General features: G+C 42.1%; 1 long non-coding RNA gene across 2 annotated transcripts; it reads right to left on the bottom strand.

The window, feature by feature from the left end:
• Positions 1–962: 962 nt before the first annotated feature.
• Positions 963–17,363, bottom strand: LOC133504826 (uncharacterized). 2 transcript variants are annotated; one of them, XR_009796089.1, is made up of 4 exons: positions 17,219–17,363; positions 8,270–10,718; positions 8,044–8,151; positions 963–5,078 (listed from the first exon to the last, which is right to left on the bottom strand). It is a non-coding gene; the product is annotated as an uncharacterized LOC133504826 (long non-coding RNA). The 2 variants fall into 2 exon arrangements; XR_009796088.1 differs by lacking the exon at positions 17,219–17,363 and having other exon boundaries at positions 8,270–11,867.
• Positions 17,364–17,606: the final 243 nt, after the last annotated feature.

Here is a 17,606-nt window from a genome sequence, read left to right as displayed (position 1 = left end):
TTGTTCTTGTTGCTCTTTGTTCTGAATGTCGCACCAGGGCGGCATCAACTGCCGGACAAAAGTTCCTTGTGTTTTTATACCCTTGGCCAATAAAGCTGATTCTGAATCTGACAAATTACATGTTTGGAGCAGGTCTCTGGTGTATTGCTGAATCTACGCATCATTTGTTTTGGATTAGTTTGGTGTAAATAAATATTTTTGATGTTGTTTAGTTTGGTGTGCCATAACATAATTTTTACTATATCCTGCTGGACAGGGAGAAGCAAACTTGCTTTTTATTGGCTCTGGAACAATGGAAAATGCATTTATTGATTTCAGCTCTCATTCACAAGATCTCAAGAACACCACATTGTGAGGATTACTTTAATTTGATTTTTGGCCTTGAAAGATGAGAAAATCACTGCATTTGGAGAAAATGTATATAAAAACAGTGGGTGCCCTGGAATTGGCTGGCAACCAGTCTAGGGTGTACTCCGCCTCCTGGCCTTTGACAGCTAGGATAGGGTCCACCATTCCCCGTGACCTTTGTGAGGATAAGTGGCTAAGAAAATGGATGGATGGATGGATGGATGGATAAAAAGAACGTATGTGGTGAATTCTAGCTTGTTTCTTGGACACTACAGCTATGGAAGGCACTGTATCCCTAGCTGCTCAGCTCAGTTGATCCAAACCAAACTTTTTAATTATGTCAACACCTCTGACCTTATTTAACATTTTGAAGGTTCAATTAACACAGCCGTGGTATTCAATTCTAAACTAAAGTAATTTGATTTGTATACAGTTCCAGAATAAAGGGATATTTTCTGTCCCCCTGCACCTCATTTTAAATAATCCAAGCATAAAATACAAAATTCAAGGAATTGTAGTTGTCCTGAGACAAAATATAACACAACAACAATAATAATGTCATACAATTATATTATTATTTTCAGAAAATATATCATAGGGCCAGGATGGTAACTTTCCGCTCCTTATCTGGTGTCGTTCATCTCCACGGCAACGCCTGGGAGAGGAGGATGGCGCCAGCCGGTTTTCTGCGTACAAAGATCAAGGACAACCACCGGCTCCACAACACATCCTTGTCTGATTAGCAAATGGGGAACACTTTATTCGTTGATTAAATGTATAAGGTCATATTTAAGCAAATAATGAAAGTGAAATAAAAGTAAAATAGTCTTTGTTCCCTCTCTTGATCTATAAAATAGATCACAAACCAATCACGAAAATCCCCAAAGTAACCCTTCAAGAAATATGGAAAGCATAAAACCCTCTCTAATCGTCCAAGCATACCTATTAACAAGTTCATAGCCTCATGATTCAGAACACCCATGAGCTTTAAACCTGCAGGACAGTACTAGACAACTCAAAAACAGCAAAACATTTCTAAAAAAGTAATATCACGCAAAAAGTATTAGTAGAACAGAAGGGCAATGCAATCACGGGGCATGTCAACATCATGACAATCAGGAAGCGGTGGAAGTTTAGTATCATTTTCAGGGGGAGCGATAGCAACAATAAAATCATCTTGAGGAGTGTGTTGGGGCGGGGGTCTAATGAGGACATAATTACCGCGGCCATCAGCTGGGGCACCAGTCGTCTTCTCAATCAGACGGGCGAAAGAGAATGAATACAAGGAATGCAACAGCATCCACAGAGGGTGAGAATTGAGGTGAAGACAGCCAGAGAGATGAAGAGTGAAGAAATGACACCCTTCCATTTACCAAACACATTCATCCAGTTATCACACATAGACGTGTCGACACCAGAGTGTTCCTTCATTTTATTAGTAAATGTTCTATGTCCATGTACGGCCTTCGTGAGGCGTCCGCCGGTTGGGTGTTATTCGGCAAACATCTCCTTTCTCGGCCAACAGTGCATCTAATGCAATTCTATTTTGGAAAGTCATAATAGATGTAGTCTTAAGTTGCTCATGTACAGCTTCAAGTCCTTCAAGGGGGAAATTGCCCAAACGTTGCACATTATAATGTATGTAAATGATACGGTCGACATTTTCGTTAGGAGCAACGGGGGAAAAAGCGGAAATCACAGGTATATTTTAAAAACTGGCAACTACCTGATCAGCCAGTTTATACTCGTCTGGGACACCACAGGGGACGCCAAAAGCGTCAATTTAGGTGGGGTCGTCAGCACGGAGCCAGGTAGGTTTGGACCTACTGGAACGGTTTAATAGGCCAAGAGCTTCATTGAAGTGTTCAGGAGCAACCGCCAGATCATCTAGGGTGAGAGGAACAACGGAAATAGGCAAAAGTAAAGTTATTCATGCACATCTGCCTGTACTGTAGCGCTCGAACATATGGTCCCCTCCACACCACCACCACACATCAGTATGGCTGACAGGTTGGAAGAAAGGTGTTTCCTGGGTCTCTGCACACTGATCATCAGAGATATTGTCTATTGGGGCACCATTATCTTTAAGGAAAATACAGGTGAAGTTTTGGCGTGCCACAGCACGATTCAACACAGGTTTGTTCTTTTGGGCTGGTGTTACCGGGTGGGCAGTATCCCAAATTTTGCATTCATTTTTAGTCAGCACATAATTTTTCACAAGATCTAGAAAACAGTTGTGGAGTAGACAGAAGAGGAAACAACACGTAACAAACGTCTAGGTCCCATGCATACAACACAGTCACTCTGGGTTTTATTAGCCGCTGTTCTGCCATTAGTAACCAATTATTGTTTACTGCACTAACGTCTGTCAAAACCCTAAACCACTCACAAACAGATAGGGCTTTGTTTATAATACAACTCTTCTCTGTGATAAATATTTTCCGGGTGGGTTGTGCTAACAGCTGGCACTGATGTTGCTGTGGGTATGGGGTATTTCTGAGCGATTTCCCAGACCAAAATACCAAGAACAATAACACCAATAATAAGAATGCCATAGATTCCTGCTCTCCCTCTCTTGGTCCAAAAAGCAATCGGACCATCTGTAGGAATCATGGCTAATAAAACAACAACGAAGAATAAAATAAAAGTGCAATTAAGAGTCTGTAGCAGGGCGAAGCATAGAATAATGAAACCACTTAGTTCCTTTTTCCTCCAAGTGGTCGGCTTTGGAGGTACGAGCAGTCACCTTGTGGGGGCCAGACCAACGGGTTCTGACCACTAACGAGAGAGTCGTTTAAGGTAGACAGATGACCACTCAGGAAGATCAAGTGCAGGAGGTTGTGTTGGAAGAGTGTCCTGGATCTATGAAGGGAAATTAGAAGCAAAAGAATGCACTTGTGTCCAAAACAGTTTATGAGAAAACTTGGCAAACACAGCCTTCCTCCAGCGGTTGGAGTGAGATGGAAGGGCCAGGCGTCAGATGACCTGTAAGAAGTTCATAAGGAAAGAAACCAGCGAGACACAGTTTTTCTCACAGACATTATAGCAAGGGGAAGAGCCCAAACCCAATGGAAGAGGAAGAGGAATGGAAGAGGTACATATTTTAGTCAGTTTTTCTTTCAACGTGCGATTCATATGTTCAACTGAGCCTTGACTGGCGGGGTGATAAACACAACCAAACTTGTGAGTTAACCCTAACCACTTCTTTACAGTAGCTAGATGTGTTGATGTGAAATGTGCACCGTTGTCCAATCAGATGGGAGCAGCGAAACCGTACGTTGGAATCCTGTGGTTCACCAAAGCTTTCATTACCGACATGGCGTCTTCGCGAGCGCAGGGCTAGGCTTCAGGCCATTTGGAAAAGGTGTCAACAAAAACAAGAAGCTAGCGCTTACCTTGAACAGGAGTGATCACGTCTGTGAAATCTATGACCAGTTCCACACCGGGCCAGGTGGGTGCGTCAAATGAACCTGACAACTGTTTAAGTGTAGGGCAAACATTGTGTAGCTGGCAAATATTACAGTCACGACAGTGGGCGTGACACAAGTCAGACATTTTAGGATGCCACCACATGTGAAGTTTGGTTAGCATGGCTATGCGGCCAATATGAGCCATAGAGTAAGTTTTGGTCAAAATATCTTTTGTTCAGGAGAGGCGTTGTACTGTATTTTAACCAATTCACTATGAGACGGAGATTCAGGCAGGTCAGGAGAAGATTGGTCAAATAATTGGACAAGCATCTGTCGGACATAGCCCGCAGCCTGCTTGGCAGCCAAGTCGCCAGCATTGTTGCGAGGGCTGTGGTTGAAGTGGATTTGGACTGGCCAGGGACCTTGACGATAGCCACTCCCGAAGGTTTGGCCAAGGCTTTGTCTAATCGTTGGATCAGTGTCAAATGTGCAATAGGGGTACTTTTAGCTGGATTAAAATCATTCCGTTTCCAGGCAAACAGGTCCAACATAGCAGCCGAGACAGCGTAAAATGAGTCAGAATAGACAGTGACAGATTGTCCGACCGCCGGTTCCAGTGCGAGACAGAGTGCGAGGACTTCCGGTGCCTGGGCTGAGGGAGCAGATATTAGTACGGAAGACGAAACAGTTAAAAATTCACCTGAGGGTTGCTGCTCCACTACGGCAGCTGCCGCAGCCAAAGAGCCATTCGGCTTACGGTAACAGCAACAATCAGTGAATAGGACCCTGCCGTTAGTCAAAGGTTGGACAGAGAGTTCAGCAGTTTAGTTAGCGACAAACACGACTCTGCTGTTGGGGCTGCCAACAGGAGGTCATCAACATACATCAGGAGTTTACATCCATCTGGGAGTTCTAGATCCTGTAGCAATAATTCCAAACATTGATTAAAAATTCCAGGTGAAATTTTGAAGCCTTGTGGCAACCTGGTGTATTGCAAATTGCGTCCCTGATATCTGAATGCAAACAAGTGTCTACACTCGAGTGCGAGTAGGACACAGAAGAATGCATTTGCCAAATTAATCGCTGTGAAGTATTTCAAACCAGGTGTGATGGTAGACAACATTCTGTGGGGGTCTGGTAGAGGTAACAATGGTGTGGTCATTACATCATTAACGGCTCTCAAATCATGCGTCATATGATAAGTGTTACCATCTGCTTTTAAAACTGGCCTGAGTGGTGTACACCACGAGGAGGTGGATGTTTCCAGGACTCCAGAATTCCACAGGCCAGTGAGAACGTCCTCCATCCCCTGGTTAGCAGCTGCGGGTCAAGGATATTGAGGTCTGTAAAAAATGAGATCCTAGAAAAACAGTGATTTTAATGTCTGGTGTCTTAGTAGAATGTCCAACATCAAAGGGTCCAGAGAGCCAAACTAGTTTAGGCAGTTTGTTTCACATTGACTCGGCATTGTCATGGTCAGAGTAGTCACGTCCGTATTCTCTAGTGTCAGATAGATTGCTATACCACAAATAGCAATGGAGCGAATTGATAACAATTGGGGTGTATGGCTTAAGGTTCATGTTTTGAGCTGAGCCACCAACTCTCAAATTGGACACTAGATGTCGCCAAACAAATTTACACTCGATTGGGTCACCAGCACGGCAAAGATCTCTCGGGTAACGTAGCCTACCCGCTCAGCTTCTCATTGCATTGCATACGTATACCAAAGTCAGTAACCTTATATAAACCTGATTATTTTTCATATCTTTGTATTACATACATATATCGGGGTTAGCAACCTTAAGAACCCAATTATTATTATATCTTTGTATTCACATCTTATTTCTGATATAAAGACAGTGACAGGATGCAGCTGTCAAGCCACACCTAACATTTTTCAAGATGGTTGCAGCATCAAGTTACTGAACAGGAAGCCCGTCACACTCGAATGACCACGCGGGAAGTCGGCAAGCAGAAATAGATTTCAACTATTTTTCCACTGGACTTTTAGCAAAAAATAAGATGCTTTGAAACAGCTTTGTGAAAAGAATATAACCTGTGTATGGCTGTCTCTCTCAGACAACGCAACACATGATGAGCAACTAACTAAAACAAGCCTGAGAATGCATGAGAGAATTGTATTCACAAGAATGTTGATACATCTATGCTATTGTTCAAAACTAGGGTGAAACCGAACGCGAGTTGTGGTTATATTTTTTAAAGATGCATTTATTAATTAAAGGGAGAATGACAAAATTGATTGAAGCTAAAGAGGGGCGTGTCAAGTCAAGCCAGGAATGGCAAATGGGGCCCGATGGGATGAACCGGGGGAGGCCCTTCCTACTAGGCATAGATTCACCCAACATTTTCCAGAATGTTCCACCAAAAAGCTATAAAACCTTGGATACGGAAGCTCGGGGCTTTTTGTTCAGTTTTCGCTGACAAAGAGACAAGGTCTTTCTATAGGTGTAATAGTCGTGTGGCAAGCTGGCAGGGAGAGGGAATTGGCAACTTGGAGTGCCTAAATTGATGACTCTTTTTAAGATTGGGCGCAAGTAAAACTACTATAATAAGGTAATGGCAGGATAATACCAGTGATATTACGTGGTTACCTATGAAGGGCAAGTTGGCTTGAGAATTTATCCGTAATCCCGAAAACCCTTATTATTAAATTAGGCTTCGAGCTATACAGGACTTGATCAACCCTAACAGGCTCACTCAAAAATGTCTATTATCCCTAATTTCTGATGCTTTTAGACGCTTTCAATCTCACTTCACTTATGTTGCTTTTTGCTATTTTATAATTTATCTTATCCTTCTTACCATCAATTTTATCATTTTAACCATTTTTACTTTTATTGATTTATGTTCAATTAACATTGAATTTTGCCTTAACATCGCAACCTTACCTCGCGTCTGGCGGGATAACTGTAGGATGAATGTTATGTGAACAATTTTTATCATTTTAACCGTTTTTACGTTTATTGATTTATGTTCTATTAACAATGAATTTTGCCTTAACATTGCAACATTACCTCACGTCTGGTGGGGATAACTGTAGGATGAATGTTATCTGAACAATTTTTATCATTTTAACCATTTTTACTTTTATTGGTTTATGTTCTATTAACATTGTATTTTGCCTTAACATCGCAACCCTACCTCAAGTCTGGCGGGGATAACTGTAGGATGAATGTTATCTGAACAATTTTTATCATTGTATTAAATTCTTAAAATTTCCATCTTCATCTATCTTTGTCATTCTTATATTGAGTTATCTCATTATTACTGTTCTACCTCATTAAAGATCAAACGTCATCGACATTAACATCATTTAGTCGTAAAAATTCCATTTTAATCAGTCACTCATTGATAATCTCCGGTTTAAGATAGAACAAATCCGTACGATCCTAATAAGGATTGTTAAATTTGCTAGGTCAATAACAAGGGCAATCAATTCATAAGAGATGGAGCTGCTGTAAAAGTAGAGCGAATACTTTGTCACCTTGTTACTCAAAAAGGTTACTCGACAAGGCGGACGAGTGTAGGCAGACTGGATTGTCTCTGCAAAACTAAAGGCAGTTAGTACACCAAGGCGAATTCATCTCAACACCGACTTAAGAAGCTCCCGTCCTCCTGCACGCACGGCGTTAGAGTCGGCTGGAGTAAAGGGGTAGCTTAACCCTTTAACTGGAGAGTCGGTCAGGAAATTTCTCCCGATTAGTCCTGCGGATAAGCGGAATCTGACACTAGTTAGGGTCTCGTGTTCTAATATGGTGATGTTAGTTGTCGGAGGTGCGTCAGGAACAATGATGCAGTATGCATCTGTAGATTTGGAGATCTGTACGTTAGGCAGTGGTGTGTCCTCCCAGTCAGTCATTCGAGTCAGTCGTTTCGCCATAGGTCCCAGCTGCCGGGCCTCGTGTCATGGAGACAGAGCAAGTGAAATGTGGGATACTGACTCTTCTTGCATTTTGAACCATATTATTTGATCTGGTGTCAGAGAGCAGGGTGCTGCTACACCCTCTCTTGCTCTGTATGTATGTCTGGATGTAATGTCCCAAGCATCACCTTGTATGTATGAAAAGTTTTCCATGCGTACTAGATTGTGGTTAAGGTCGTAATATCGTGTGCAATGGTATGGATCTAGTGGAGGCAGGTAAGCCCTAAGAGTGTTTAACCAAGGGTTCCACTATAGAAATTGATGTATGAGACCAGGTTTGAGCGGTGTTTCTGGTTCAAGTCCAAGTCAGTAAATGTCCACAGTTGGAGTTGGTTCACTCACAGGTGTCATAAGCCATTGTCCAGAGTGGGAGACGGTGTCAGCTATAAACGAATGGTGGAAGGTCTGTCCAGCCAAGATTGTCGGTAGGGGTTGAGTCCATTGCAAGGCCTGTTGAGGAAAGAAGTGGGTGCGGCTGTAACAGGAGTGGGGAACCTCCCTCTGATAGCTGCGCCCAGACGCTCGAAGTGTGCTCTCAATATGGTTCCATTGGGTACATTAAGCATACCTGCAGTTGTCTTGATTTCTCGGTGTTCAATACGAGTGCATGATCTAGATGCTGCTTGTCTCCAGTCTCCCATACAATGTATACCCCTGTAAAGTTTCCACAAAACTAGACACCCATGCATTACCACCAGACTAGAGATGAGGCAAGCGAGCAAGTCAATCAACATCTTTAAGATCAAACGGCTCGTGTTTTGGACCTGCCAGAGCCTCTGTCATAGGCATCATTGTAAAGCAAAGCAAAGCATAGCAAATTTATTTGTATAGCGCATTTCATACACGATAACTTAACATGATTAAAGGCATTTGAAAACAAAGAGATAAAACATTTAAAATGGGATAAAAACAATAAAAATGACAAATACAATATTTTAAAAAAGCAAGTAATATGATCAAAAACACCAAATTTTTAGATTTGCCAACTTTTTTTTTCCCCCACCACTCAGACCTGGGTGATGTGTTTACACCAGAGTGCTCCTTCATCTTGTGGTTCAGGGTGCGGAGGCCTTGAATGGCCCTTGTGCGTGACCCATCAGGTGCTGTGATATTTGGAATAAACAACACTGGTCACCGAACATTGAGCAGTCGCCTCCCTTCTTGGCCGGGAGCATGTCGATCGCTATGCGGTTCTGAAACGTCATGAGTGAGGTTGCAGCTGGTTGTTCCCTTATGGCAATAAAGCCTGCTTCTGTATAATTACCTAGTTTCTGTACATTGTAATGTATGTAGTTGATTCTGTCAACGTTTTTATTTAGAGTTATCCATAACAAGATGGATTCCCATCCTGCAGCAATCTCGTTAACCAATTTATACTCATCTGGTATGCAGTTGGGATGCCATTTGCATCAATGTATGTCCGATCTCAATCTTTCCAAGAGGACCTTCTGCCTTCGGGAGAACCCAAGGGGAGGTCCAAAGATGGATGCGGCCAATTGTATATCCTCTGCTTTGGATGGAAACACAGTCACAGATAATAGCAGTGATACCAGTGTACACGTTCCTGCTGCATTTATCAGTGTGTCATACAACTTTTGACCAACACACCACCACAACAAATCGCTGCATGGGAGCAGTGGGGCAGTTTGCAGATGGATATCATGACACCATGTTTTGTTGAGACTTCCCACCTTAAAATCTGTCCCTGTAAAGCTAACACAGGAGAAATTAGCCAATGCAACATTAGTAGAAAATATCAGTTTATCATTTACTGCCTTAGTTGTTGGATAAAACCTTTTCCATTTTTGACAAGTGGTGTTGGGAGTTGTTTTAGTCATTACCTCCGGGGTACATTGTGTTGGGATTTCTGTTGGAATTACACGCATTAGTGGCCCAGGGCCCATGCATGTGATGTAACTTTAGTTTACCTTGTTAGCTGCATTTTACATTAATAACAACCAGTTTTGTTTCCTATTTGTAAAAATGATAATCATAATAATAAAAAAATGTTACTCAGGCTTTTTCGGTTAAAATACTCCCTCCATAGTATACGTACTCTTTTGTATGGCAAATGGGTTTAAGGAAGCATTAAATTGGCAAATGGTGAGAAGAAAGTGGGGGTTTCCTTTAGCATAAGCTAATAGATGGAATCCCCAGCAATTAGACTCTGCCAAGGAATTGAAAAAGTGCTGAACTGATTCACTGGCAGGCACAGATGGAGTCCTCCCCTCATGCCTCATGCCTCCCGCATAGTTGTTTACCAAAGTTACTTGAAATAAAGTTGCGCCTCTTTATCTTATGTGTGGTAGGCATAGTTGACTGAGTATAATTATTGGTTCTGTTGTTATGTATTTTTGTCAGCTTTACAGGTGTCCAAAAGTAGCATATGAACAAAAATATCATAACGACTGTCAATGTTCCAGCCCAACATGCTATTATATTATTTAGCCATTTTGAAGTAATATCGACCAAGTCACCCCTAAATGAGTCAAGTGTCTTTTAAATCTTCACCAGCCTTCAGGTATTTTCAGATACTATAAATCTGCACCCACCGTATGCTGGTCTTCGCTCACCATTCCCCTTGGGTGACTCAGCTGAGATGACCTTTTACAGTGTGTAAGGTGTATCCACGTGTTTCTTTCTGCTATTTTGTCCATGTCATTCAGCTCTTGCTCAGTCTATGCCAGTGTTCCGATAAAACTGCATGTACAGTAGATGTTAATTCATAAAAAGACATAGGATGAATAAACAAATGGCAGTAATAAGGTTATTAAAGCACAGTAACTTGTTACTTTTTTTTTTTTTTTTTTTGATGGTGTAGTGCAGGGATGTCAAATTCATTTCTCTTCCGGGCCACGTTGTAGTTCGGGTTTGCCTCAGAGGGACATTTCGAGTGAAGGCAGCGTGGGATCGATTCCCGCAGTGATGGTGTCGACATCTGCACTGCAACTGGCTGGCGACCACTTCGGCGTGTCGTCTGCCGCTGGCCGAAGTTAGCTGGGATTGGCTTCAGCTCTCTCTCCAAATAAATGCAGAAGGGTTGAGTCAGGAAAGGCATCCGGCGTAAAAAAAAAAACAAAAAGACAGTTACTGCCGCACCACCATGACAGTGGCACCTAAATGGCTTCACACATCAATGCTGATAAAATTCCCAATTTGTTTCTAGTCGTATCAAATTGATGCATGTGAAATTTCCTAGTGACACGCGATTAGAAAACCACGTTTTTTTTAGTTTTTCAAAAGAAGTTAATGGATACACAGAATCCCCCAACTTTTTTTTTTTTTTTGCATTCGTTATCAATTAATAGCATTGGTATTATCTCTGGATCTGTGCAAACACTACAATCTTTTGGACACGTTTTTTGTAGTTATGTAGTAGTTATGTAGTTATCCAATTTGTTTTTATTTTATTTTATTTTATTTTATTGGGGTGGGACCTTGAGTGGTTCCCACAGGTACCACTCGAACAGAAAAATGAAAATAACGGATAGCGTTTTCATCCAACACCCAACAGCAAAATGTCACTGTTTAGTGACCATTATGACAGCAGTCTCACTCCCATGTGTAACTGGACTACAGCGACCTTGGCAGTGGGAATGAGAACAGATATCTTACAAGTGGCCAATAAAAACAAATTTGTTTTGTTTGTGTTAACAATGGTTTCAAAAGGAATAACTTTCCTGCAATCAACAAATGAATTCTAGTACACCTTTTTGCAATTTTTTAAGCTGTTTGGGGTTCTTAACTCCTGAAAGGGACCCACTTGTGTTTTTTTTTCCTTCATCATTCGTCTATCTCTCATTGTGTGGAAATTATTGGTAATTTGTATGGTCTCCCAAATAGTGTTTTGAATGGAATGAGACCCTTACGTGCTTGTAATGTATGTATAGTTACACTAAATCTAGCTTCTTCTTTTCCTTTCGGCTTGTCCCGTTAGGGGTCGCCACAACGTGTCATCTTTTGCCATCTTAGCCTATCTCCTGCATCTTCCTCTCTAACCCCAACTGCCCTCATGTCTTCCCTCACCACATCCATAAACCTTCTCTTTGGTCTTCCTCTCGCCCTTTTGCCTGGCAGCTCCATCCTCAGCAGCCTACCACCAATATACTCACTCTCTCGCCTCTGAACATGTCCAAACCATCGAAGTCTGCTCTTTCGAATCTTGTCTCCAAAACATCCAACTTTGGGTGTCCCTCTAATGAGCTCATTTCTAATCCTATCCAACCTGCTCACTGCGAGCGAGAACCTCAACATCTTCATTTCTGCCACCTCCAGTTCTGCTTCCTGTTGTTTCTTCAGTGCCACCGTTTCTAATCCGTACATCATGGCCGGCCTCACCACTGTTTTGTAAACTTTGCCCTTCTTCCTTGCAGAGACTCTTCTGTCACATAACACACCAGACACCTTTTGCCAGCTGTTCCAACCTGCTTGGACCCATTTCTTCACTTCCTTACCACACTCACCATTGCTCTGGATTGTTGACCCTAAATATTTGAAGTCGTCCACCCTCGCTATCTCTTCTCCCTGTAGCCTCACTCTTCTCCCTCCACTTTTCTCATTCACGCACATATATTCTGTTTTACTTCGGCTAATCTTCATTCCTCTCCTTTACAGTGCATGTTTCCATCTTTCTAATTGTTCCTCTGCATGCTCCCTGCTTTCACTGCATATCACAATATCATCTGTGAACATCATGGTCCAAGGGGATTCCAGTCTAACATCATCTGTCAGCCTATTCATTAACACCGCAAACAGGAAGGGGCTCAGAGCTGATCCCTGATGCAGTCCCACCTTGACCTTAAATTGCTCTGTCACACCTAAGGCACACCTCACCATTGTTCTGCTGCCATCATAGATGTCCTGTACTATTCTAACATATTTCTCCACCACACCAGACTTGCACATGCAGTACCATAGTTCCTCTCTTGGTACTCCTTCAGAGACTTTCTCTAGGTCTACAAATACACAATGTAGCTCCTTCTGACCTTCTCTGTACTTTTCCACTAGCATCCTCAAGGCAAATAATGCATCTGTGGTACTCTTTCTAGGCATGAAACCATACTGTTGCTCGCAGATGCTTACTTCTGTCCAGAGTCTAGCCTCCACTACTCTTTCCCATAACTTCATTTTGTGGCTCATCAACTTTATTCCTCTATAGTTCCCACAGCTCTGAACATCCCCTTTGTTCTTAAAAATGGGAACTAGAACACTTTTTCTCCATTCTTCAGGCATCTTTTCGCCCGCTAGTATTCTGTTGAATAAGATGGACAAAAACTCCACAGCAATCTCTCCAAATTTCTTCCATACCTCTACCGGTATGTCATCAGGACCAACTACCTTTCCATTTTTCATCCTTTGTAGTGCCTTTCTGACTTCCCCCTTAGTAATCATTGCCACTTCCTGGTCCTTCACAATTTCCTCTTCAACTCTTCCTTCTCTCTCATTTTCTTCATTCATCAACTTCTCAAAGTATTCTTTCCATCTATTTAGCACACTACTGGCACCGTCAACACATTTCCATCTCTATCCTTAATCACCCTTACCTGCTGCACATCCTTCCCATCTCTATCCCTCTGCCATGCCATCTGGCCAACCTGTAGAGATCCTTTTCTCCTTCTTTCATGTCCAACCTGGTGTACATGTCTTCATATGCCTCTTGTTTAGCCTTTCCCACCTCTACCTTTGCCCTACGTCGCATCTCGATGTAGTCCTTTAGCCTCAGTATTCCACTTCTTCTTCGCTAATCTCTTTCCTTGTATGACTTCCTGTATTTTGGGGTTCCACCACCAAGTCTCCTTCTCCCCTTTTCTACCAGAAGACACACCAAGTACTCTCCTGCCTGTCTCTCTGATTACCTTGGCTGTCGTAGTCCAGTCTTCCGGGAGCTTCTGCTGTCCATCAAGAGCCTGTCTCACCTCTTTCCGAAAGGCCGCACAACATTCTTCCTTTCTCAGCTTCCACCACCTGGTTCTCTGCTCTACCTTTGTCTTCTTAATCTTCCTACCCACCACCAGAGTCATCCTACACACTACCATCCTATGCTGTCGAGCTACACTCTCCCCTACCACTACTTTACAGTCAGTAACCTCCTTCAGATTACATTGTCTGCACAAAATATAATCTACCTGCGTGGTTCTACCTCCGCTCTTGTAGGTCACTATATGTTCCTCCCTCTTCTGGAAATAAGTGTTCACTACAGCCATCTCCATCCTTTTTGCAAAGTCCACCACCATCTGTCCCTCAAAGTTCCTTTCCTGGATGCCGTACTTACCCATCACTTCTTCACTGCCCCTGTTTCCTTTACCAATATGTCCATTACAATCTGCACCAATCACAACTCTCTCGCTGTCTGGGATGCTCAGAACTACTTCATCTAGTTCCTTCCAGAATTTCTCTTTAAACTCTAGGTCACATCCTACCTGTGGGGCATAGCCGCTAACCACATTATACATACCCTCAATTTCAAATTTTAGTCTCATCATTCGATCTGATACTCTTTTCACCTCCAAGACATTCTTAGCGAGCTCTTCCTTTAAAATAACCCCAACTCCATTTCTCTTCCCATCTACTCCGTGGTAGAATAATTTAAACCCTGCTCCCAAACTTCTAACCTTACTACCTTTCCACCTGCTCTCTTGGATGCACAGAATATCAACCTTTCTCCTCATCATCATGTCAACCAACTCCTGAGCTTTTCCTGTCATAGTCCCAACATTCAAAGTCGCTACACTCAGTTGTAGGCTCTGTGCATTCCTCTTTTTCTTCTGACGATGGATCCGGTTTCCTCCTCTTCTTTGTCCTCGACAAAGAACACTAGTAACAAAGTTACATTAAATCTATCATTGTGTCAAAATTCCCCATACGTGTGATTGTGAGTGGGGCTGTTTGTCTCCATCTGACCTGCAATTGGGTGGCGGCAACCAGGTCAGGGTGTACCTTGCCTCCCTGCCCGTTGACAGCTGGGATAGGCTCCAGCCCTTCCCGCGACCCTTGTGAGGATAAGCGGCTAAGAAAATGGATGGAGGGATGAATGGATGTGTAGCTTGAGGAAACTGACCACATTTTGGATGCACATTCCCTTGTGGATTATATCGCACACAGATCAAACAAGCCCAACAAAAAAAATTTTTTGCATACAAGTTAAATCCATGGATCATGTTATGCCTTTGTACCAGGGCTACCATTGCCCCTGTTGAGACCTGAGACTTCCCATGGCTCAAGATTGCCGCCCACTTAAAAAATGTTTTTGGTAGAATTTTTTTGTATCTGTGCTGACATAATTCCCATTTTGTAATGTAATACCTTATTTTTTCCACATTTTTAGTTCTGCTGGTCAGCTTTATTGTTGCATTTTGTTTAACACATCATCTCAAAGTATGTCTTCATTTGTTACATGGTCAGCTAATCCCATAAAGGTTTTGCTGCTTCTTTTGCTGTTTTATCTGTAAATCCATTTCCTAATGATTCTTTGTCTGTATTTGATGTGTGTACTGCACATTTACTTATACCTATTTCTTCTGGTAATTGAAATGCTATGAGCAAATTTTGTCGTAGCTCTGCATGTGTCACTGTGTTCCCTGTAGTTGTCGCTATTCCTCTATTTTTCCAGTATTGTCTGTGTAGATTGTGATACCACCGTGAATACAGCAGCATCTGGTCTCGGATTGTTTAAGACTGTCCAATAATATATTGTCTGTACAGTTCAGTCGTCCCAATCTAAATCTGGTTCTTTTTTTATCCAAACCAAATTTCGTACTCCCAAAACAAATTGTCCCAAACTCTCCCACTCCTGTTGTAATGACGTGTGTGGTGGTGTCCATTCCTTGTGTAGTGCATTTAGTTTGTCAGTCAGTCTTGTTCCTGCCACCACGACTGATGTACCATCTGAATACAGATTATCAATCATGATTTTGTCTGGTGTGGGCTGTTATAAGTTTACAGTATCTTACACTACATAGTCACATGCAATGAGTCACTTCCTACGTCATTTTGTGGTTGTTCAATCATGTCTCGAGCCGTTTGCAGCAAGAAATCTCCTGTTCTTGTGGGAGGTTTGTTTGGAATATCTAAGGTGTAATAATAGAGCACTGGATTCCCATTTTGTAAGATATTTAACTGTCCTCCCAGTAATTCCTTTTTTTCTTTTTACTTCTATTTTTCCTGTCAGAGAGGGAATTAAGCGCAGTCCTAGTTTCAGCAAGCCATCTCTTCCCAAAAAACGTATGGGACAAATTAAAAAGTTGCATTTTGGGAGCATTAGTTGTGACATTTCTGATGGGGAGATGGCTGCTCTCTTCCTCATCTGCGGCCACAATTATTAAATGTTTCGCATAAATAAATTTCTCCTTTCTCTGTCAGAAAGGTGTCAATTTTCTTTTTCTTATTTTGTAGCACTCTTTCTGCGTGTTTTGCTTGGTTAACATATTGTTACAGGTTGCCAGTCGGTTTGTCAACCCAATGTTTTTCAATCCATTGGTTTATAGGATTATTTGAATTCACATGAAGAGCATTTTTTTAATTGCCCTTGATACACACTCCCTGGAGTGTGATCTTCAGGAATGCCACTGTTTGCTTTAAAACATGCATTTATTCCAATTCTATATTCTTCAAATTGTTCACTGTTGTTTTATTTTGCTCTTCCAATGGCAGAAAAAATTTCTTTTTTTTAATCTAGTAGAAGTGCGCGATATTAACCCTTGAACTCCCTGCTGCTGTGAGAAAGTAATTTGCTGTCATCGAAATTTGTTGTACTTCCACATCATTTAAGTGGTAAGATTTTCTCAAGTCTTCCGTTCCCTGGACGAATTGTGTTCCATCAACTTTATGAGATGTGAAACCTTTTATGGCCGTTTTCACATCATCTTGAGTCCAGCTTTTTTTTTCTTTTGTTGTTGGTTTTTTTTGTTTTTCTGGGTGTGTGTGTGTTTCTCTAATTTTATCCTGCAGGTTAACTATATATATTTTTTGTGTGTATGTTGAGCTCGCCAGCAAAGTCATATTGTGTTATCCATAAATTTAGATGATTTGTTTTAGTAGGACATTTGCTTTCTACAAACTTCTAGTCCTTACACATCATTATTATTATTTTTTTTTCAGTTGTTGTGTTTCAACTATCTTGCTATTTATCAACTATTTTTCTATTTGTTTTTCCCCTGTTGGAGTCAGTGGTTCACCTAGGGTGACTATACTGACTTCCCCCTGAACAGGGTGACAATTACGTTCCGTTTGAGGTAATTCTCGAGCTTCTTCCACAAGTGGCGGAGAATTCTTACCTCTGAATCCTCAAACAGTTGTCACTCAATTGCCTGTTCAAATGAGGGAGCGAACCTCTACTCACACTTTTACACATGCACACATTTCACGGAGCTCACGTACAGGACACACCTTCCCCTTTTCTCAGTTTTATAGACTAATTAGTCTACTCGATAGTGACTAGTATTCTCAAGGTTTGGTTCTGCCGCAGTCACCCAGAAGCGCATTGACTCATTCCTCATGAGTGTGCGAGTTTCCTACTCACCAGAGATGTCTTCACTTCCTTCGGCTTCTCGTCAACCCTCAGCCTCCAGGCGCAAAGTCGAGGCCCGGAAAGGGTCTCAAGTGCCGTGGCCACGGTCTTTGCCTGGACGTTGACTCGGCCCCTGGAAACCTCAGGTATCTTGAGATCCGGCTCGAAGGACCAAATAAATGTCAGGTTCACCAATCAGACATTCATTAAACAGGACAGAAAAGGAAGCAAGGACACCAGTTCAAGTCTCGCGAGGAGAGAGGAGAGGAACTGTCTCGTACAATTCACCACTGCACTCTCTGATTATCCTCTCCTCAGCACCTCTATTTATTTAGTTTTAAGACGCCCCTTATTTACATGGATGTTACAAAAAGGAGACGACAAGCAAAACAGTTTGAAA

The sequence above is a fragment of the Syngnathoides biaculeatus genome, chromosome 8 (assembly GCF_019802595.1).
Source record: "Syngnathoides biaculeatus isolate LvHL_M chromosome 8, ASM1980259v1, whole genome shotgun sequence".
Lineage (NCBI taxonomy): Eukaryota > Metazoa > Chordata > Actinopteri > Syngnathiformes > Syngnathidae > Syngnathoides > Syngnathoides biaculeatus.
Note: the sequence above shows the minus strand (reverse complement) of the source record. Positions and strands in the feature narration are given on the sequence as shown.